This window comes from Adiantum capillus-veneris, chromosome 14 (genome assembly GCF_014529385.1).
Source record: "Adiantum capillus-veneris isolate H3 chromosome 14, ASM1452938v2, whole genome shotgun sequence".
NCBI lineage: Eukaryota > Viridiplantae > Streptophyta > Polypodiopsida > Polypodiales > Pteridaceae > Adiantum > Adiantum capillus-veneris.
In genome coordinates this window covers 68,122,524-68,146,677 of record NC_140944.1, presented here as the reverse complement: position 1 = coordinate 68,146,677, position 24,154 = coordinate 68,122,524, and the positions used below count along the sequence as shown (strand labels likewise).

Sequence of the window (24,154 nt, the reverse complement as noted above, 5' to 3'; positions counted from 1 at the left end):
TGTGTGTGTGTGTGTGTGTGTGTGTGTGTGTGGATTCTCTCTCTCTCTCTCTCTCTCTCTCTCTCTCTCTCTCTCTCTCTCTCTCTCTCTCTCTCTCTCTCTCTCTCTCTCTCTCTCTCTAAGCTCAACTGTGCGTTGAGAGAGAGAGAGAGAGAGAGAGAATGGCTCCTGCGGAGGTGGAGAGAAAGAAAGAGGTGGCTTCAATCCCAGCAGGCATTAGATGTTGATGGGTTAAGGATCCTACTCTATAGTTTTTTCCACTGCTCATAGGGGCGAACTGGTGCGTACCTACCTGCCCATCCAACAGTGTGCAGCAACAATAGCCCATGTGCGTTGTGCACATTGTGGAGGCTGCATGATGGTGGCTGCAAGATGCTGACCCCCTTCACATGGACCATGGACAACCAACTCTCTCTCTCTCTCTCTCTCTCTCTCTCTCTCTCTCTCTCTCTCTCTCTATATATATATATATATATATATATATATATATATATATATATATATATATATATATATATATATATATATATATATATATATATATATATATATATATATATATAAAGAGAGTTAACATTACAACAAGAGATCCACAAGTTGGATCATTGAGTCTTTGTTTCTAAGTGTGTGAAGGCAATGGTGACTCCATCATTGTTTAGGTCAACAAGCTAGCTATTTCTTAAATAATTACACATTCTACAAGCTGATGACTTCCCTAATACGTTGGTTCCATTGCCTCTTCATGGGAAGCTCTCTTTGATATGTTCCCCTTCTCCCTTTATGTTAGCACCATAATCTGCATTTGTAGTATCTTCAACAAGGTTCCCTTTATCAACATTGACATCAACATCAACTTCCTCCTTCGGGAAGTTCGATGGACAATCTTGAAAAACACCACCTATCTTGCCCCGCAACCTCCCTTTACTCCATTTGCTCTTGCTTGCCTTAGAAAGTTTCTTACAAGTGTCATTGGCCTTCTCATCTTTCATGCTGCTAATTTGTGGTACCCCATTAGTGTTTCCCGACTATGTCATGGCGGTGGTCGGCGGACACCAAACTTTTCTTTTCATTACCTTCAATGACCTCTTCTTTTTGGTGCTGGGTGGTTGGGCTTACGCCAACAAAGGCACTATCTTCATTAATTCCTTCAATAGTAGTCATTGTTATGTCTAGATGCTTTCGAGATTATTGAGAAAGCAATCCCAAAAGATGGTAACTTAGATGGAAGCGCCCTCGTAGAATTAGTGAACACATTCTGTACTAGAAAGGCTAGTACTACAGAGAGATCAATTGCTCCTAATAAGGGTGGAATTATGCCTCTAAATATGTTGAGGTACGGATCACAAATTATGCTTAAGGGATTAACAATAACTTGTGGCGGCTCTGAAAACCAAGTGAGTATAACCCTCACCACCAACAAGGTGTTGTAGACGTTGAGAAAGTTTAGAATCTTATTTGACACCACGATTGCTGCAACAGTAAGTGACATAAAAGATAAGAGGTCTAGTAGAGAGTCATATGCCTCCCTTCTGCCTAGAGAGCTTGTCGGGTGTTTATGAGCCATTAGCCACCTACAATCTTTCCTCAAGAGGGAGCTCGATGGTTACGTGCGCCCATTGACCCACCTACATTATATCATCTCCAAGCGCTTAGAAAGCCTCAAAGGTGTCCTTATTTGCAATGCTTGTGATGCAGCAGGAGTGAGGTAGCTGCCACACATTGTCAGCTCAATGTGCATCAAATTCAAGTGTTCTGATTTTGTGTTTATTGAGGCAGTCATGGCAACCACATACCAAACTACTACTCTAGACCAGATTGCAGTATGCCATTGCCGCCCACCATTGTTGCCTGCATTTCACCTTCATCATCAACAGTGCATCTACATTGCCACCAATGTCTCTATGGATGTCTACTCACTAGATGCAAGAAGACAACAAAGGAGAAGAAATAGAGGGATATGTTGCGTCACTTCCTCCTCGTACATGGAGCGTGTTGTTGCCAAAGAAGCCCTTATCCTAGCGATAACTTCCTTTGGATCTCTCTCTCTCTCTCTCTCTCTCTCTCTCTCTCTCTCTCTCTCTCTCTCTCTCTCTCTCTCTCTCTCTCTCTCTCTCTCTCTATCTATCTATCTATCTATATATATATATATATATATATATATACTCTCTCTTTAAAGAGAGAGAGGGTATATACTCTCTCTCTCTCTCTCTCTCTCTCTCTCTCTCTCTCTCTCTCTTTATATATATATATATATATATATATATATATATATATATATATATATATATATATATATATATATATATATATATATAAAGAGAGATAGAGAGAGAGGGGGGGGGGGGGGGGGGGGGGAGGGAGAGGGAGGTATATAAAAAGGGGGAAGGGGTAAAGAGAGAGAGAGAGAGAGAGAGAGAGAGAGAGAGAGAGATTGAAGGAGTGAGTGATAGAGAGAAATAGAGATAGGAAGAGGTAGTAAGAGACAGAGTGGAGTGAGAGAGAGGAGATAAAGGGAGGGGAGAGGGAGAGGCAAAAAAAAGCCCCAGAAGCTTTCTTCGAAAACCTTTTTTGAGGCGAGCCTTTTTTTTTAGATTTGGTCGATTGAGCAATATTTGAAAAATCTCACTCCAAAGCTCGCTCAAAAAGCTCACTCCAACCTCAACTCTATGCTTACATGGATAGAGATTATACATTTTTATATTTAGAGGAGGACATTGCTTATTTAAAAGGCAAAGGTGATGTTATTGTCTTTGGGGACATGAATGCTCGCACAAAAAAAATTGTAACATGACACTCAACAATTTGATGCGCCGCACATTTTAAGAGAGTTGGAGGAAGTTCACTTGTATGATCGTACTTCAATTGATGAGAAAGAGTCGGATCACTATGGAAAGTTACTTCTACACATGTGCAATAGCAATGGTGTGCACATTGCCAATTGCCAATGGTGCATCTTTGTGGAGTGGTACCGATGGATTTATATGTAGAAAATACAATGGGCATAGTGTGATTGACTATAGGCTACTCTCCAAAGCCATCATGTATCGCATAAAGAGTTTTACGCTTGGCCAATGGACCCTAAAATCTGACCATCGGACTTTATGTATTGACCGTGCATGTGGAGAAACAACTAAGCATGATAACCTCAGCCAAAGGGAAGAGAAGTTATCACTTTGTATGGATTTAAAACGGACACTAATGTATATTGAAATGGTTGAGCAAAAGCTATGAATAACGAAGATTCAATATGATGCACCATTATAAACTAAAGGGGATTTAACATTTGCGAGTTTTTCATTTCAAGTTTTTTTGATAATTTTAGCAATCTTTAGAGTTTTTTTAACCAAATATGTGTCATAGCATAAAGTATCTATTTAATGTAATTTTCAATCGTCATAAGACTCCATATATGTGTGGTTGACGGAGAGAGAAAGTATAAATTCTAGAGAGATAGTATTTATGCGAGTTACCATTGGAAGAAGAGATCATAAATCCTTGAGAGAGAGAGAGTGACTTCTCTTCTAGAGAGAGAAAGTAAAATCATAGAGTTGTATATCACTACGTAGAGAGAGAGAGAGAGAGAGAGAGACCGAGAGGGCATAACGACGGAAAAAATGTAAACAAATAAAATCACCATTTCACAACTCATGCCATTAGAGTCAAATATGATCGCAACGCATGTGATCATAGTCAAATAATCCACAGCATATAAACATGCGATAAAGTAAAAAATCATGCAGAATAGAGACAACACTAATTCCAGAGTTAAATATAATCCACAACATATATAAATGTGATGAAGTCAAAAATAATGCCAGATAGAGACAATACTATTTTTCCCAAGCAATTGCTTTTTGAAACAACATAAGTTTGAGGATGTAAGTACATTCGCAAAACTACCACAGGATAAGATCAAAATTAGAGTACAAAAAAGGATAGTCGCCATAAATGTAATGGTCACTCTAAAAGGCAAGTAATTTGCTCCCAAATAGCTTGCAAGATGCTTCATATCTTTTGCTTGAAATTTGAAATCCTTTGCTGCATAAACAATGTTTTTTCAAGATAAATAATCACAAGTATAATAAACCAAAATAAATACAGAAAAACACTTTCATATCATAGATCAATATTCTAATTGAGTGAAAGAAGCATACCAAACCAGTTGTAATTAAATGGAGGGAGAAATCATCCTTGGTTGTCCAAGAATAAAAGCGATGTCCATTGGTGAGAGGGTTGGCTGATGAATAATCATGTGCTCCTTAGGTTCAAGTCCGAGCACTTTTGTGTACACATAGTACATATGTTTGCATGCCAAAAAGGATTTGTTGGTATTCTCTCGCTTCTGAAAATCCGGACACGTGCATGCTGGACTCTGTTTTATATGAATCTCATAACTATTTTCAGTGAGAACTCGAAAAATTACATGCTCTTGAGACCTTTTCACTTCATCCAAAAATATAATTGTCATACTATTACATGCTTCCAATTTCTTCATGGCCTCTTTAGAGATTCCATGCCTCCACTTTTTCTTCCTCGAGCTGCCACCACCTTCTTTGCAGTCGCCAGCAAGAGGTTGTGGATTTACCATTGAATTCTCTGTCTGAAATCCACTCTGATGCAGCGCGGCAAGTTCCTGTGTGGAGATATCTGTCCCTCTTGCTACTGGCCAAACATTTGGAGCAGGAGGTAAATCTTTGACTTGTCTTTTGATTGATTGGGTATGCAAAATATCATGATTACAAAACCATAACCATTGCTCGATTGTTTTACCCTTGAACATTCTTTCGGACCATATACATGGAGCAACAAGACCAATTGAGCGACTATGCAAGATATTGTCACAATTTTTTCTCCCTACTGTTCCAAAACATTTTCTTTGACTTTGAATGGGCATTCTCCTGAGGGCCCACTGAGTGCGTGGCACATCACTCTCAAACACATTGTTTGTTTTAGATGACAAAGGTGTGGTTGTTTCTTTTTGAGATCCAATATCATCATCACTGTCACTAATTTGCAGCGGAATGTTAGAAATACCTGGTCCTTGGGTATCAAACTTGATTTTTTTTGGTCGACCGCGATGGTTTCGTTGCTTAGATTCCATGACATATTCCGGCCGATGGGAGCTACTTGTTCCTGTTCTGCCCCTCTTTTTGCGTTGTACTGTTTCTTTGTCTCCATGCAAAATTGGCTGCGCATACATGGGAGTCCCTGCAACAGCCTCGTGTAATAGATGGGCCACGTTGGTTGGAGTTGGAGTTTGATGAGATTCAACTCGAGAAAGCAAGGTCTCCATTGTGGGACCCGTTCCTATATAACACCCAGTAGTATATCCCAAACGCTTTGCACATTGAATATATGAGTTTATAACATCTGTTACACATGCATCATACAAGGATATTTTTCCCTTTCCACCTTCACCTGCTAACCAACTGGCATGTACACTTTCTGATAAATTAACATTGGGAATTTGTGCCCGCTCCCACGCACTTAGACCACCCTATGAAATGCAAAAAAAATATAAATTAAAATTTATAAATTTCATGTATGAAAAGAAATTTTTCTAAAAATATAGATTGTCATAAAGGTACTTACATCTGTTCAATTCCTCCCCAGTGTGAAATTCGTTGCTCCCACCATTTAAACCATCTGCTCACTCTTGTGATGCTCTCTGTAGATAGATGTTGTCTCCACTACTTTTGAATTGAAAGTGCCTTTTGAGATGCAAGCACAATGGTCTTACAAGCTCTCCAGTCCTCACACATATCAATGTGTTGATTTGTTAGATGTTGAGGTATCCACTTTTTAGCATATTTGTGGAGACTCTGCTCCCAATGAAATAGGCATGATCGTTCACGTCCCTCCATGATATTATCTGGCCCGCCATTGAAGACTGTTCGAATAGCATTCCAATTTGCACCAGCTTCATCAGACATAAAACCTGCAAAGTCAGTTGCACCATGTCCGTACTTTTCCATTGTTGAATTAAGGCTCTCCCAAAAAATAACTTGAGTCTTTGCATCCTCCTCTTTAGTTTCACATATAGCAATTATTTGTAGTGATCGTATGCTGCAAGATATTCAACATAAACATTTTCACTTATCTTCTTTTATTTAATGATAAAAAAATACGAGATATTTAAATACTTAAAGATTACCTTGGATCATAAACTGAGCATGACATTGTTGCCCATCCATCTATTATATGGGTAAAATCAAAATGTACCCACGCATTTCTCAAGTCACCAGTTTCAGTTCTTTTCATCCGATTTACTAGATCAATCCCAGAACCTGGTCCTTTAGTGGACATTTTAAATAGGAAGCACTTGTCATCCTCTTCACCCTGTCCAGGAAATCTACTCCCATGAAAAAAAGGAAACATGCACTTTTTTTGAAGCAATAAAATATTATCATATCCATCCCCAATAACAGCACCTTGACTCTTTCTCTCCTTTGAAACAATTGAAGAAAACCTACACGATGCATCACAAGAAGGCTAAATTTATAATAGTTAAAAAATTAACAAATTCAAGGAACCAAATTGAGTTTTCTTACCCTTTGGTTTGAACCAGTGGCATCATTTCTTCCAAAAAATCATTGAATTGTACATCGGATGTAGCTTCAGCTTCCCACCAATCAAGGAGTGAAGAACAAGTTGTTGAGCCACCAACATTTGAATTTTTCTTGGGCCACCCTTTTCTATTTTTAGTACTGCACCTACCAGTTTCCGCACTCTTGAAATAGCAGCCCTAGAGGTTCCTGCCTTAACATTATGACAATGTTTACCAACATGTATTGCCAGTCGCGACATTGTACCATCTCTAGGCAAAACATAATAGATTTTGCAAGGACAAGCAGCAACACAAGTAACAACCTTCTGACAATAATGACAAGTTATTGTTGTATTCTCTTCCATTGCAAGGTAGTCCTTTTTCACCTGTCTGTCCAAATATCCATGAAAATCTCTACTATTGAATTCTTGTTCCTTAATATAATGAGGACACGTTGAATAATTACACTGCATGAATCCCAAACAGTGGCTTAGACGAATTGTGCATGCTATTGCCATGGTTGTCACAGATGGGCGAGTCCACAAGTGACCATCAAAGCGTTGCTCCATCCCTGTCATTCGTTTTGTTTTATCCAGAGTCGCAGGTAACTCAAAACACAAATTTCCATCATAATGTTGTGGAAGTTCAGCAACTTGCAAAGGAGCTCCACATAATGTTAACAGATCACTTAACTTTTTTGCCCCTGGATTTTGTTGAATCCAAATGACGATTGACTGAGTTTTGAGCTGTCCTATATTGTCACCACTACTTTCAAGATGCACAATGCTTAAAACATCTTCAGATATCTCTTTGTCATTTCCTTTCTCATTGTCAGACACCTGTATAAATGTGTCTGAATGAAGCATCTCAAACAAGCTCGAAAAAGAACCATCTATTAAGAAATGCTGATGACCTTCTATATCCCACTCTGGTTGCAGCAAGACTTTTGTTAGGCCACAATCACTTTCAATAAGAGTAGATAGTGACTGAAAATGGCAAGATGGAGGCAGCAAACTCTGCAATAGTAAGCACTAAGCAACAATGAGTTTCCCTTCAACTGAATGTCGCGGTTGACTATCTGACCACCAACCTTCCAAGTTATTGTTACTTTCATGTTGGACATATTCTCTCAAGCAACAGATTACAGGGTGGAGATGCGAGAAAACTATGGTGGATTAAGTGAAGGTGGTGAAGGTTAATGAAAGTTAAAGATAAAGTGAAGGTTAATGAAACTGGTGAAAGTTAATGAAAGATGTGAAGGTTAATGAAAGTGAAAGATTGGTAGGTAGACGAAAAGACAGTTGCATAAGATCTTGTGACGGCTCAAAGAATAATGAAAATCATAATTGAAGAAGTGCATTTAATATATGACGGTTCTGAATGTATGTGCAGTGGAATATGTCATCAAATTTGAGGGGCCATTTAATTTCTAAATGGTGGTTCAAGGACTGCATTTAATGCAGTCTAATAGTGTCTTCATCTTTTGTGTATGTGTGTGTGTGTGTGTGTGTGTGTGTGTGTGTATATATATATATATATATATATATATATGATTGTGTGAGTGTGTGTATAAAAAACGTAACATTCTATATGACTGACTTTGTATAAAAAACGTAGCAATTTTTTTAGTTAAGTTATATATATGATTCCATCTTGCCATTTTATATATATGTGTGTGTGTTTTTGGTAGTGTGTATGTATAATTATTTTAGTTAAGTTATATACATTATTGTGCGTGTGTATAAATGATTTTGTGGCATTTTATTAAGTTAAGATATTTAAGTTAAGTGTATGTGCACATAGTTTAAGTTAAGATATTTTTAAGTTGAGTGTATGTGCATTTCTTTAAGTTAAGATATTTAAGTTGAGTGTATGTGCACATAAGATATTTAACTGTGCACATAGTTTTTACATTTTGTTTGTGTGTGTGTGTGTGTGTGTGTGTGTGTGTGTGTGTGCATGACTTAACTTTAAGAATGCTACGTTTTTTATACACACAAACACATACAATCATTTTTTTAAATATATGGTTGTGTGTGTGTGTGTGTGTGTGTAAAAAACATAGTATTTTTTTAGTAAAACTATATATATGAATCCATTTTGTGTATATCTTTGTGTGTGTATATACATATACATATATATATATATAAATGAATGTGTGTGTGTGAGCGTTTATACCACAATATCATTTTTGTAATATATGGTGTGTGTGACAAAAGTAGTAGTTGAGATGAAAGTGGAGTGAAGTTTAAATGGAGTTTTAATTGAGATTGAAGTGAAAGTGAAGTTTTTCTGTGAAGAAGGAGATGAAAGTGGAGTGAAGAGAAAGTGGAGTTTTGCTGTGAAGAAGAAGGAGTAAGAGAAGACAAGGTACTGTGTGTGTGTGTGTAGATTTTCTACTCACGTGTGTGTGTGTGTGTGTGTGTGAGTGTGTGTGTGTGTGTGTGCTTACCTGCGCACGCTCGCCCGATCCACCGGAGGAGGTCCAATGGAGCTCCTATTGGAGCTCCCCCATGCCTTGAAAGGCATGGTGATTGGAGCTCCTCCGGTGGATCGGGCGAGCGTGTCCAGGTAAGCGCACACACACACACACTCACACACACACAGTGATACACACACATCAAAACACTTGCATACATAGCACAAACACACACACAGTCATGTATACGCACACACATTACACTTGCATACACACACATACATACATACATACACCCACATATATAAACACTTGCATTCACAACATCAACACACTTGCATACATACACACATACACATATAAACACTTGCATTCACAACATCAACACACTTGCATACATAGCACAAACACACACACAATCATGCATACAGACACACACATATTACAATTACATTCACACACACACACAATCATGCATACATCCACACACACACACACACATATAAACACTTGCATTCACACACATCAACACACTTGCATACACACATATTAAACACACTTACAGTAACAATTACAATGATGTAAGAACAGGTCGTTGTAGAGAAGAGGTATACAAATGTCAAAGTGGATTTGTATTTTTCCTTGCCATGAGCAAGTTGAGAATGGTTTTTTTTGTAATTTGCATTTTACGCCGTTATGCTACCGAAATTTAGAATTTTATATTTGTATTGTCAAGCATATACACACATACACATATATAAACACTTTTATTCACAACATCAACACACTTGCATACACACACATATTACACTTACATTCACACACACATAATCATGCACACATCCACTTGCATACACACACATACATACATACACCCACATATATAAACACTTGCATTCACAACATCAACACACTTGCATACATACACACATACACATATATAAACACTTGCATTCACAACATCAACACACTTGCATACATAGCACAAACACATACACAATCATGCATAAAGACACACACATATTACACTTACATTCACACACACGATCATGCATACATCCACACACACACACACACATATAAACACTTGCATTCACACACTTTAACACACTTGCATACACACTTACAGTAACAATTACAATGATGTAAGAACAGGTCGTTGTAGAGAAGAGGTATACAAATGTCAAAGTGGATTTGTATTTTTCCTTGCCATGAGCAAGTTGAGAATGGTTTTTTTTTTTAGTTTGCATTTTACGCCGTTATGCTGCCGAAATTTAGAATTTTATATTTGTATTGTCATTGCTAAGAAGATTTTTGTTGTTTGTGGTTAATAGATTATGGCTCATACACCATCTAAACGTGGCAGGACAGGTATCTCTCAAAGTAAGTTCAAATACATTAAGCTATTTGTTTTCTTTTCTTTTGTCTCATCATACTCACTAAACTATTTGTGTTCTTATTGTTTTTTGCTTGTAGGAGTAGGATACACATTAAGGTCTAGCACTACAGGGCATAGGGCCAATGCACGATCTTCCATTGCTTCTTCCAATGTCCATCGAAAGGAGGATATTTTGGGTGATGTGCATGAAGAAGAGGATATATTGAGTGATGTGCATGAAGAAGAGGTGTTCATAGATATTCATGCTACACAAGGTGAATTGGTGGCTCACAGCGTGTCTGAAGCAACAACAATTGTTGTTAAACCTCGCGATCATCCAACAGTATTTGGAAAGGATGTTCATGGTCGAATATTAGAGGAGATTGTAGAGGGTTTTATTGTAAAGAGAGGTGGGGAACCTCCTCGAATTCCTCTTTGTAGATTGATGGAAAATGAAGCCATTAGAGCGGTGGGTCCAGGCACTGAGGGCTTGGTGAAAAGGTTTGAGATGTCTGGATACAGTGTGATTGGAGCTCCATTTCTTGTGTCATTTAAGAAGCCCGGCCATGATCAACATTATGTTTCCGACTTAGACAAAGATGAATGGGGGCCTATTTGGCGAGAAATAAGCGATGATTTTGATGATTCCCTTCCCCTTGAGTGGGAAGACTTAAGGGGAAAAAAATTTATCGTTTGGGATGGTAATCACCGTTTGAAAACTTGGATGCGCTTAATAAAAACACGTAAGTGATTTCTTTTTTGTTTAATGTAAAGTTGACTTGTATTACTCTATGCTTTCTAATTTTCTTTTTTGTTGTTGTAGAATTTTCAATGATAAAGTGGAGACATTGTTCTGTGAAATGTCAATTTGTCTTTGTTGATAGAAGTGCAGAGGGGGAGCTTATGCTAGCTTTGCGCTCTCAAAATGAGTAAGCACATTTGTTGTTTTGAACGTTATTGCTATTACTTTATCGATGTCATTCTACTGCCATTTAATTTAAGATATTGTGGTTTAGGATTGGTAGAACCACTGTGAGCACAAATTTTGGGCAGGAGATCTTCTTGTTCCAAAAACTGGCTGTGGCAAGCAAAGATTCTTTAATGAAAGACTTTCCCCAAGATTGGATTCGATGGATAGAGGTAGAGCTTGCTTGTGAGAAGAAGGCATCTAAAGGGAGTTGGTACAACGCTCCTGCTCTTTTGTTAGCAATGCTCATATGGAAGGTATATTTTTTTGCCTTAAAGTACACTTTTTATGTAATTTCTAAAGCTTGACATTATTTTGTAAAATCTTACTTTTTTTTTCATTTGCTCTACAAAAGGAAGACTTTGACTTGTCTCTTATCAAAGAGATGCAAGAGATCAATGATCCCTCGATTTCACTGCCAGAAAAGGAAATGGTTGCTCGAGGAAGAGTAGAAAAAATATTCAAAGAAAGAGCTTATAAGGTAAACACTTTCTCTTCTCCCCGTTTATGTTTGAATTTCTACAAAATTGTAAGTTGACATGTCATTTGAATTTGATATATTTGATTGAAAAATTGATTTGATTTGATCTCGTGCTAATGTAACATAGATGTTGGCCATTGCCAACCCCGCCAATGGACAAGGGTTCTTCTCTTTATTATTTAACTTCAATTGGATAAGAGAAAAGGATCAAGTGGGCCTTACAAGAGACAAAGTCCACTCTTTGGCAACTTCTAAAATATCACCAGAGAGGTAATACTTTTTTGGATAAAAAATACATATGAAATCATCAAATGAATCAATGCATTTATGGTTTGTTTATTGTTTGCTCTATAGGAAAAACGAAATATTGCACTCTTTGATGCATTGCCGTGTAGATGATGTTACTTCTGAGCGTTATATTAGTGCAATGAAATTTAGAATGTACTTGCATAAAGAGTGGTATTGGGGAAGTATCTTGAAGCAATGCTTGAGGATCAAAGGGAAAATGATTGAAGAAATTCCGGAGGGCTTTGAAGCATGGTTTCATCACCAATTGAGGGACCACATTGATAAAGCTTTTGTGGAGCTTTGGAGTAAGCTCAACACAAAAGAGTCGGATGAAAAAATTCCAGAGCTTATGGAATCTTCAAGGAGAGTATTATTCAGGTAATACAATTGATATCTTTATGGTTGTTATTCTATTTTTTACTTAGAGTTTGTATAATAAATAAGTCACTTAGGAAAGGAGCTCAAATAAAGTTAACTGCATTTTATGTAAATGGCTAATTCAGCTTTACGATCAAACTTTGTTGGAGAAGTTGCCAATTGCTGTTGAAAGTTGGAGGGACCTCTCTTGTGAGGAGTGTATGTATCCACTATGAAGGAGAGATTATGGTTTGATTGCTTGGGAAATTGAGTATTGCCCTTGGTGGCTAGATTACACTCGAGGCACCTACCCACGTGATGAAGGGAACTTATATAAAGGTTATTTTTGGCATTTATAAAAACTACAAAATTGTTAAAGTGCTCATACTATTTAGATTATGTTTGTGAGAAATATATTTTTGTTTGCTTTAGAGCACGTTCTTGAAAGAAATGAAAATGGTATTGAGGAGATTGGCTCAGCTTCCAAGAAAGCCACCTCTTCGAAAAGAGTAAACAATAGTACAATCTCCTCTATAAAGAAACGATTGGATTTTGTTAGATCCAAGAAGCCCAAGAAGTCTCCCAAAAAGAACCAAAAAGGTGCTCAAGGCTCCACAGGTAAACTTGCTTGTATAGATATCTAGCTGTCACTTTCTTTCTACTCAACAATTCTTGATGAAATATTTTATTTTCTGATTATGCAGTGCCTTCCATAGATTGTGATGTGAACGTTATTGGGAACATGCTAGATGTTTACAAAATTTCTCTCGATGATGAGAAATGGTAAACACATGTGAAAAGAAAGACTAACTATGTGTGGTGTATGTTGTGAATGTTTGAAATACATTTATTTGATCGTATGCAGGATCTTGGATTTTCTTCATTCAGCCCATGTTGATGGGGAAAAGAGCAATGAAGTGGTCTCTCTTTTGTTTGTGGATTTTCCAACAAACTTTAAAGTTGAAAATTTTTCAGAGAACGAGGTATGCATCCTTCAAAACCACAATGGACAGTCTATGATAGTTTTGGAACTTCAATTAAATTAACAATGCGTATTATGCAGGTCCCTCCATGGAATCAATTCTCTCGAAAATTAAGTAAGAAAGTGGCCGTAATAGCTTCAAAGTATGTGGCAGACAATGGGTGGTACATCACCCTAAGCTCCACTGATCACTTTGGCATTGTGTCTAGCCATGCCATCGAAATGGGATTCAAAATGATGCACACCATCCTTATTTTGATCCCCGATGGTTATGTGCGAAAGACCATTGAGATTGAGAGAGTAAGTAAATTTATGTGTTTGATTGAAAAGCATGATTTGTAGTTTTCTTCAATTAGATCACATTCTAGTTGTAATTTGTAGGTGGAAAACACTATTGCTAGGATTGTTTTTTTATCGTAAGGGTCAACGTCCTATCTAACGATCGACGAGATGGAGAGAGAGCGTGGAAAACAACTCTTTCGATGCCAAGTCCGGAATAATGGTGAGGTGGAGCGCGTCGACGGAGACGGAGAGTTCATTGGAGGACACGCTCTTAGAGGTGCCGCCGAGCGTAGCCTTGACTTCTTTCGGTAAGAATATATGCTTCCTACTATGCGTTATTGGACTATGTTACATAAAGTAAAAATACGCATATTTTTTGCTTTTTTTAGCTGGCTTGTGCGGACATTTACTGCGGAGCACACCTACATTGTTGATATGTTTTCTGAATGTGGTGGCTTAGGCAATGTTTGCGTTGAGTTGTCTAGACATTGTCTCTGCATAGATAGTGATCTAGAGGTCTTCCATTAACATCTTTCACGCTTCAAGGCTCCATGTGTACGTGCTATTTCAGTAGTTGATGCAGATAGTGATGAGGAGACTGATTGGCAACAATATGAGCCCGGATCACATTGCCCTTGATTGACATCAACATTGGTATTATCTATCATTTTTTCTAGTTTGTGATTTTTATGGAACGACGTGTGACCATGGTGTTTGGGTGCCACTTTTTTGGTATTACTGAAGACATGTTGTTGGTGTTGATCGTCCTTATCAATTCAGCCATGATTTCATATTTATTATACTAGATAGAAGTTTGTTGAGAGCTTTGGATTTACCAAAGTAATATACCAACATATGCTTTTTTGCTTATGTAATTTCTTCTTCCCGTGAGCATTCGCTACTGCACGGAAGCAAGTATGGAATGGGAATTTTTTTAGTTTGAATTTTCTTACCATTATGCTACCAAAATTTTGATTGCTTATCAATATCATCATGCTTTTTGTTCATGTTTGAAAACATAATCATGATTTCACGTATACAGAAAAGTTAGTCAAGCTTCCACGGAAGCAAGTATGGAATGGAAAATTTTTGTTTGTATTTGTATTTTCGCGCCGTTATGCTGTCGTGTCAATTTTTGATTGCTTGTGAATATAATCATGCTTTTTGTTCATGTTAGAAACATAATCATGGTTTCATGTATACACAAAAGTTAAGGCAAGCTTCACGGAAGCAAGTATAGGATAGGAAAGCTTAACAAAAGTTAGGCAAGCTTTCACAGAAGCAAGTATGGAATGGTTTTATTTTTATTTTTCACGTTGTTATGCTGTCAAAATTTCATTTGCTTGTCAGTATTTCTTTACACTGTCGGTCTAAGAATATATATAGTTTTATATATAATATTTATATTATATATATAATATCTTTTTATTTATTTATTTATATGTGTGTGTTTATGTACGTAAGGAGATCTTCAACTCGGTAAAGTGTTTTTAAGTACTTGTTTATATACTATATATATAGTTATTTATACGTGTGTGTTTTATGTACGTATGCAGTTCTTCAACTCAGTAAAGTGTTCTTAATTACTATTTTATATGCAAGAGTCTATGCGTGTTTCATTACTTTGAGGTCTTCGCCCAAACAAGTACAACCATCAATATTTTTTAGATTCCTAGTTTCAAATTGGCTTATTAGGCATCCATCCTTGTTTGCAACAACACCTACATGGACAGGAAAGTATATTCTACTAAAAAGTAGGTAAATACTAAAGACATGCTCATCTTTTTCTTGCATTATATATAAAAAACTCACATAGATTTTCTTTACATTTTTGGCTTTCAAACAGCTTGTAGTTACATTTGACGGTTCAGTTTAGCTACAAGATATCAACTAACCCTAAATTATGACAGATCTTGAAGATGTGTTAGTAGACCAGGCCGATTAAAAGTATCACAGCTACTTCAATAATAATAAGTCAGACAGAGACATATGAATTATTCTCGCCAAGGCACTGAAGAGTGGAACACCATCATATAGTTAAAATAAGCATCATATAATTAAAATAAGTTGTTTACATGATTACGTAGGGAATCAAACCTGCACACACACACACACACATACACACACAGTACAACTTGCATCACACTAGTACAATTTATCATGTGCTAGTGCATATTTATTTAACTATATTATTTAGTGCATAATTATTTAAATCTTGCCTCAATCTTCTACCACATTAGAGCCAGAGATGTCGACCAGGTTGATTGTGCGTTTGCAGACAAGCAAATGGTCAATCTCCGCATGTAAAGCGGCCCTTCGAGAGCTATCTATGTACCCCCATGTCTCCCACTTGCCCAGATCTTCTCGCATTGTCTCAAAGCCATCATTGAGTTCCTGGTCTCCGGTGTTGCGAGCGCGATTAAGGTGGTTGAACATCCGGATCGCCTCGTTTGTGTCACGCTCTCTTTGTGTAAACGTCTTCTTTTCTTCAAGGCATGCGTTGGGGGGGAGTTTGTGAAGCTCTTCATGGATTTTTGCAACTACCTCATTACCAGTACTAGCATATCCTATAGGCATTGTATAAGTACAGGGAAAATGAAAAAATCTCTCTTGATTAGCACCTCCGATTCACTTGTGCAGCATATGGTGCTTGCCTTGTAACATTTATATAGGCTAAAGCACCATGCTCTCAAAAAGCATTGATAGTGATGGAAGAGTGGCATGTGTTAGTGATATGAGGGGTCCCACGCAGCATATGCTAACTGCTAAATTGGAGCGTGCAATAATATATGCATGATTTTTCAATATGAATATTATAATCGTCTACTACTCCACCACTAACTTTTAAAGTGGGGTGTGCAATAAAATATGCATGATTTGTCACTACGATTATTATTCCCCTATAAGATTTATAAGCATCTAAAAGTGCAATGAGTAGACAACACTAATTGCCTCTCTAAGGGCTCGGGAAACACTATGATTATTATTCTTCTATGAATACTATAGGCATATAATAGTGCAATGAGTAACCACCACAAACTGCCTCTCTATTGGCTCGGAAAACATTATTTGTGGACCCGGCTTTGGAACCTTTTCACACGCATATGAACAGGAAAACTCACTCTCTCTCTCTCTCTCTCTCTCTCTCTCTCTCTCTCTCTCTCTCTCTCTCTCTCTCTCTCTCTCTCTCTCTCACACACACACACACACACACACACACGTGAGTAGAAAACGTGCACACAACCTCCTTCTTCACAACAAAACTCCACTTTCATCTCAATTAAAATGTGGGATATTTATAAAATATATAAATTAAACCAACACATAAACAATTCTATACCAAGATACTGAATGAAATAATTTGAACCGGCTTGAGAACCTTCTTGCCCAAACTTGAGCCGGACTTTTTTCATTTTGAACCTATCTTTCCTCTCTCCCCCTCATCTCCCACTCTCTCTCTCTCTCTCTCTCTCTCACACACACACACACACACACACACATGTGAGTAGAAAACGTGCACACAACCTCCTTCTTCACAACAAAACTCCACTTTTACTTAACTCCACTTTCATCTCAATTAAAATGTAGGATATTTATAAAATATATACATTAAACCAACACATAAACAATTCTATACCAAGTTACTAAATGAAATAATTTGAACCGGCTTGAGAACCTTCTTGCCCAAACTTTAGCCGGACTTTTTTCATTTTGAACCTATCTTTCCTCTCTCCCCCTCATCTCCCACTCTCAGGCTCTCTCTCTCTCTCTCTCTCTCTCTCTCTCTCTCTCTCTCTCTCTCTCTCTCTCTCACATTGTCGGTACTCTCACACCCCGATCCTATCTCTATTTCACAAGTATGTTTTTCTCTCTCCGTCTAATCCTTCTTCTCTCTCCTTCCCTCGGTACTTATTTAACATACCACAACGCCACCTTAGAGAGCATACATATGAGTGGAATCCATGCTTCTATAAACTCGAAAAAGCATCACCTATAGCAAAAAAACACGAATTGATTAACTCGCAAATAAAATTAACCCTAAACTAAATGGGAAGCTTTTAAGAAAAGTATTTTTTGTTGTGCAGAAGAATGCTTTTCCATAAAGCATGTACATGGTATCAACAAAGACAAATCACCCAAAAAGTGGTTTGAAAAAGATTGTCAAGATGCTCGAAAGTCCTTGACAAAGCATGTACATGGTATCGACAAAGAAAGATCACCCAAAAAGTGGTTTGAAAAAGATTGTCAAGTTGCTCGAAAGTCCTTGATAAAGCTAGATGCAACTATGAACAAAGACAACTATCAAAGTCATTTGCGTACATACAAGGCATTGATTCAAAACAAGAGAAGAAGGTGGGAAGTCTAGCATCAAATTTCTAAAGTCGAAGAAAAGGCACGCGCATGTGGAAGATTTTGGAGAAACTTGAGGGGGAATCTGGCTGAGAGTTTTGATAACTTGAGACTTGTAGATATGTACACACATTGTAGGCAACTATATGAGCAACCAAATGTTGGAAAAATGCTATTTTATGGTTCACTCTCATGTATGCCCTCTTTTTTTACTATTGAGGATGTGTACAATAGGCTCAAAAAGTTGGCCACTCGCAAAGTGGGAGATCATCAAGGTATCAAGCCAGAAATGATTAAATGGACCAGAGATTTTAGGCATGAGTAGATGTGTGATATGTTCAACCTTTCACTTCAACATGGTAAAGTATCAAGCCAAAAATGATTAAATGGACGAGAGATTTTACACATAAGTGGATGTGTGATATGTTCAACCTTTCACTTCAACATGGTATGGCTTGTGATTGGAGCACTTTAATTGGATCAAGCCTTTGCATAAAGGAGGGGATGTAAAGAATGTAGAAAACTACTGGACTATAAATATTGGCTCTCTTATGGCAAAGTCGTTTGAGTACATAATGGAGATAAAATTGAGCAATTGGGCTGAAAAGAATGGCAAGCATGCAAAAGGATAAGCGGGTTTTTTGTCCATGTCAGAGCACCATTGATCATCTTGTTACTCTTTGTGTTCTCATGGATGAAAGTCAGATGAAAGGCAAACGATTGTTTGCTTTGTGGACTTTAAGAAAGCCTTAGATATGATTCCACAAAACAATTTGTGAAAAAGGATGCAGAAATTCCAAGTGCCAAGTGATCTTATGCTTGTGATTTCTCGAATCTATAAGAAGGTGAATTGTCAATTGTGCACGGGAAGAGGAATTTCAAAATTTCTTGCAAGCACTATTTGGGTTAAACAAGAATGTCTATTGTCACCGACTCTCTTTGGTCTATGCATTGATCAATTGGAACAAATGGTACTTGACTTTATGCAAGAAGAAGGCATTGAAGAGGTCACTATCACCATTTGCAATGCGGTAGTCATGCTTTTGTTGTCTGCAGATGATGTAGTGCTTCTAACACACAATTTAGAGGATGCACAAAAGCTTATGGTTGTCCTTGAGAACTTTGGCTTGCATAGTGGGTTGATTGTGAATGAATCCAAAACAAAGGTTATGCTTGTGAAAACCAACCATAAGGAAAAGCCATGCATTGTGTACAAAAATGCAACACTTGAAGTTGTTGAGAGCTTTAAGTACCTTGGCCTTGATGTTCCATCCAACAACAAGTAGCATGAATGTGCTATGTGTCATTTGGAGGCTGAAAAGAGAGCGTACTATGAATTTGAGAACATGTGTAATACGGGAAACATCAAGTGTTGGGTTCTCAATAAGTACCTTTTTGACACAATGGTAATAGCAATTCTTCTTTATGGAGTTGAAGGGTGGGGCGAGAGTATCTCAAACTTACTTGGAAAGAGTTTTAGAATGTCCAATAGCATTTCCTTACAAAATTTATCCAAGTTAAGACACAAACACCATATATGCTCCTACTTCTTGAGTCGAGATCTCTTCCAGTTGAGATTATGACCATGGAAAGGGTTGTGGAGTACATGATAAAGATGCATCACAACCCCTCATATCAACTTCCTACAATTGCATGGGAAGCAAGAAAAAAACTTGCTACATGATGCCTCAATAGACTCCCAAGTAAATGAAGCTTTTCTACAATGCAAATGTATTTGCGGAGGAATCCAGTGGGTCACACTTCATACATTACACCACCCATATTAATACAAAACCATGTTCTTTATTGAAAGAGGAAACGTACTCACCCTTACATGCTTTAGCCTATCCTCTTGTCAGCAATATGCACTATCATAGCCATTCGACTTAGCTCCCACTCCCTTCGATGCGAGACAGGGCATTGGGGCAATGGAGAAGAGTCAAATTGATTGTGCACATTATGCTCGCTGCAAGTTCAAGAACCATGCATTACTAGAGTGCTCAAGTTTTGTTCATATCTAAACTTGCTTCCCTCACATTTTTACCCATGAATCAGACCTATACACTTTCCTCTCCCAGTCACAATGTGGGCTCTCCGTTCCAACTCTCATCACCATAATTTTGTAGCATCAAAAATCACTCATCAACCACACACATACTACATCACATGTAACTTTGGTCACATAGGTCATATTTGACCTATGAGGATGATAAGAAAAATCTATCTCTCTCTCTGTCTCTCTCTGTCTCTCTCTCTCTCTCTCTCTATATATATATATATATAGAGAGAGACACACACACACACACACGCCCTCGCTCTGACTCACTCTCACTCTACCCCTCTATCTCTCTCACACACACACACACTCTCACTCGCTCTCTACACACATGCACCCTCTCTCACTCTATCTACCCTCTCTCTATGTGCACACACTCTCTCTTTCTACAAACACAGACCCTCTCCCTCTCTCTCTCTCTCTCACGTGGCGATGCCGCATGGCATCGGCAAGCTGACACGTTGGAGAGGGGGAATGGGAGACGACACCCGGCACAACCAGAAACGCCTATCTATAGCTCAGGGTCAACACAGCACCCCAATCCACTCGAAAACACCTTCGAAATGACAATTTACACCTAATCTGCTTCACCTGCCCAGTTCCCAAGCGTACACACGCTATCCAGGACCGCAAAAGGAGCCGACACCTCACTACACCTGCTCTACCTCCCTCCACACATATACTTACTCTCTCTCTCTCTCTCTCTCTCTCTCTCTCTCTCTCTCTCTCTCTCTCTCTCTCTCTCTCTCTCTCTCTCTCTCTCTCTCTTTTTGCAATGCACCAACGATTCAGGCGTACACACGCTTCACCGGCACCACGGCTGGCAACAGACGAGACGACAAAGAGGAAGGGGGAAGGGGGTTGCGACACAGCACCATAAACCAAAAGGGTTGTGCATTAATGGCTTCCAAGCTCCATTACAATCCCTCTCTGAGCTTCTCTTTCTTCTCCTTTCATGTACAGTGCAAGGAAAAAACTAAAAAAAGCCCTTAGTTACAAAAAGTTTTGCCCCCTTATTGGGCTCGTTTTTTGAGTTTTTAGGCATTTTCCATGGTAGGCCGACATGTGGCACTCCCCTTGGGAGGCTCAGCTTGACTTTGACTAGCTTGGTGCTCATCCCGAGGCTTCACACTTCACTCTACACACAAGCACCCTCTAGTGAGCAACGACGGCGCCGTCATTGCCCCCCTAAGGGTTCACATTGCCTTCAAAAAAGGTTAGGACCGAATTTAGTCTACGAGAAACGGCCCCCCCATGGGCGGGGGGCCACATCATCACCTTCCTCGCGTGGGCGGAGCCGCCCAAAACCGCCGCAAACTGCCTCCCGCCGCCTGCGCAGCGCCGGTGGCACCTTCCGCCATAGCCCACGAGCTTAGAGCTCTCCTCGCCACCTTGTATGCCAATGGGTGTGCACGTTCCAGCTCGTATACTGCGGTATCCGGCCCTCCTCATACGCATGTGGGTTATACCCTAGCCACGTGGCATCATCGGAATCCTTGAGCCTCAAATGCTTTCAAAAACCCCCGTATTATTTTTTCTTAACAAAAGCCTTTTTGGACCTGCCTTCCATTTCCTGCTCCCACCTCCTTCTGCCAAGCCGTAAACATTGACCGAACCTCCATCTTGCCGGCTACAATCACCCTCTCTATACCTGCACTTCGACTTCTCGGCATTCTCAAATCAAGGCTCTCAAAAAATGGAAAAATCATCTGCAATCCAATCCGGTCAAATGCTCCAAGTTTTTCGACGGCCATAACTCCTTGTTTCGGACTCCGTTTGCCATGCAGTCACTTCCTGCTGGTTCCGTATATTGTACGCTCCGCTCTAGAACTTCGTCGAGGCTCAAAAGATGCCAGATGGCCCATTCTGCAATGCGGCCTAGTGGGATCAGACCCTGCCCCCGAAAACTCCTTGTTCCGGACTCCGTTTGCCATGCAGTCACTTCCTACTAGTTCCGTATATTGTACGCTCCGCTCTAGAACTTCGTCGAGGCTCAAAAGATGCCAGATGGCCCATTCTGCAATGCGGCCTAGTGGGATCAGACCCTGCCCCGAAAAATCTTCAAGTGGTCATAACTTGCTATCCAGAGCTCCTATTCACAATCTGAGAAGACAGGCATGCTCCATAACTCGAGCACTACGCACATATGCATTGACATCAGCCCGGGCCACCTGTCCCAGCTGCCCTACCCGTCGGGGATCTGCTACACACCCTTTCTTTAAACTGCAATATCTAGAGCCCCGGGATTCCGTTTGACGAGCCGTCTGGATCGGCTTCTGGAGCGCACTAAGCACTACCTTTCAGGACACGGTTTTGGCATTTTGGACATCTTGACCTGTCATCTCATCTGGACCATTCCCCAACACTTTTGGCCTAAAAAATCGTATCAGGCATACTTTCCCGCTATCCTTTGGCTGCCAAGGGCATCGGCCACTGCCCTAGCCTTCTACACCGCACTCGATTGCACCCTTTGCCTGGCATAGACCACTACTTAGCTCTAATCAACTTTAGCTGCACCATCATTGCCCAACCCTCTTGTTGAGCATTCATGCTCAACTAAAAGCACACTTGTGAACCTGAAAACTGCAACACTTGACAAGCATGGAATGAAGTAAAAAACCATAGATGTATGTACATGCTATGTACATAGTATGTACAAGGTGTTCTCTCTCTTCATAAGCTCCCTCTGTCTAGGTTGGTTGCCCAACCCTCTTAGCTACAATCTGGTGTACATCAGGCACTAACCCCCTGTCAAAGTATAGCTTGAGCCGTACACCATTTACCCTATGCCTCAAATGTTTGCCATTGGCTCTCACCAGCTGATAGGTTCCATTCGGAAAGGCTTTATGCACTTTGTACGGACCCGTCCATTTCTTCTTGAACTTCTTTTGGAAGGTGAAGTCCAAGTAGCTTTCATACTTCATCACCAGATCTCCCTCTTGAATCTCCTTGTTTGGCAAGCTCTTGTTGAACTTCGCCACTCGCTTATCCTTCTGTTTCACATAAAAGTCTGTCGCAGCCTCCCTATCCATCTGTAAAGCCTCCAAACTAGTGATCCGATCCTGCAACACGCCCTGTTGAGTGGCACTGACACGCCACATACCCTTCAATGCACCTAGTTATGCATGCACTGGCAAAACCGCCTCTTTACCATAAACCAGATCAAATGGAGTGAAGTTTGTGGCCACCTTGTAGGATGTGCGGTAGGCCCACAAAAACTTCTCCAAGTTCACCTCCCACTCTGTCACCTGCTTATAAACATACTTGGTCAACATCTTCACAATCTGCCCATTGGCACTCTCCACCAGATCATTGCACTGCGGGTGATATGGCGAAGAGAAGCGGTGTTGGATACCCAGCTTTTCCACTAAAACCCGCATCAATTTGCTTCGAAATCCTTGGCCTCTGTTCGAGATCAGTACCCATGGAACACCAAAACGGCAACAAATGTTGTCAAACACGAACTGAGCTACCACATTTGCATTTACCTCTTTGACAGCCTTGGCCTCAACCCACCTGGTAAGGTAGTCAATCGCCACTATAATGTATTTTTTACCACTTGCTGACTTCGGGAGAGGACCAATGGCATCCAAACCCCACTTCTCAAAAGCATCCTGGGCAATGATGGCTCCCTGCGATTCGGCTATCAGCCTCCTCTCACCCATAGTCTGACATTCATGGCAGGTTTTGCAGCAATAGTGCACATCCTTCACAATGGAAGGCCACCAAAAGCCTGCTCTGAGCACTCGAAACAGAACCTGATCTTTTCCCTGATGTCCGCTCTCTTCATGGCATTGCTCCATCACCATTCCTATCTCCTCTTTGTACAGCACCCTTCTAAGCACTCCGTCACGCCCGTAATTCATGAGATCTTCACCTACCAGTGTGAATTTGTGGGCCTTTTGCACCACTCTTCTCTTTTGCAGCTTGGACAAACCCTCTGAACATTGCCCTGTACTCAAAAAGCCTTCAATCTCCTTTAGAGTCTCTCTACCTGCATAAGTGGCTGGGGCCACATATAGACCTGCAACATGTACCTGTACTTGG

At 39.5% G+C, this 24,154-nt stretch overlaps 1 pseudogene; it reads right to left on the bottom strand.

The window, feature by feature from the left end:
- Positions 1 to 679: 679 nt before the first annotated feature.
- On the bottom strand, positions 680 to 21,861 carry LOC147442556 (uncharacterized; annotated as a pseudogene).
- Positions 21,862 to 24,154: the final 2,293 nt, after the last annotated feature.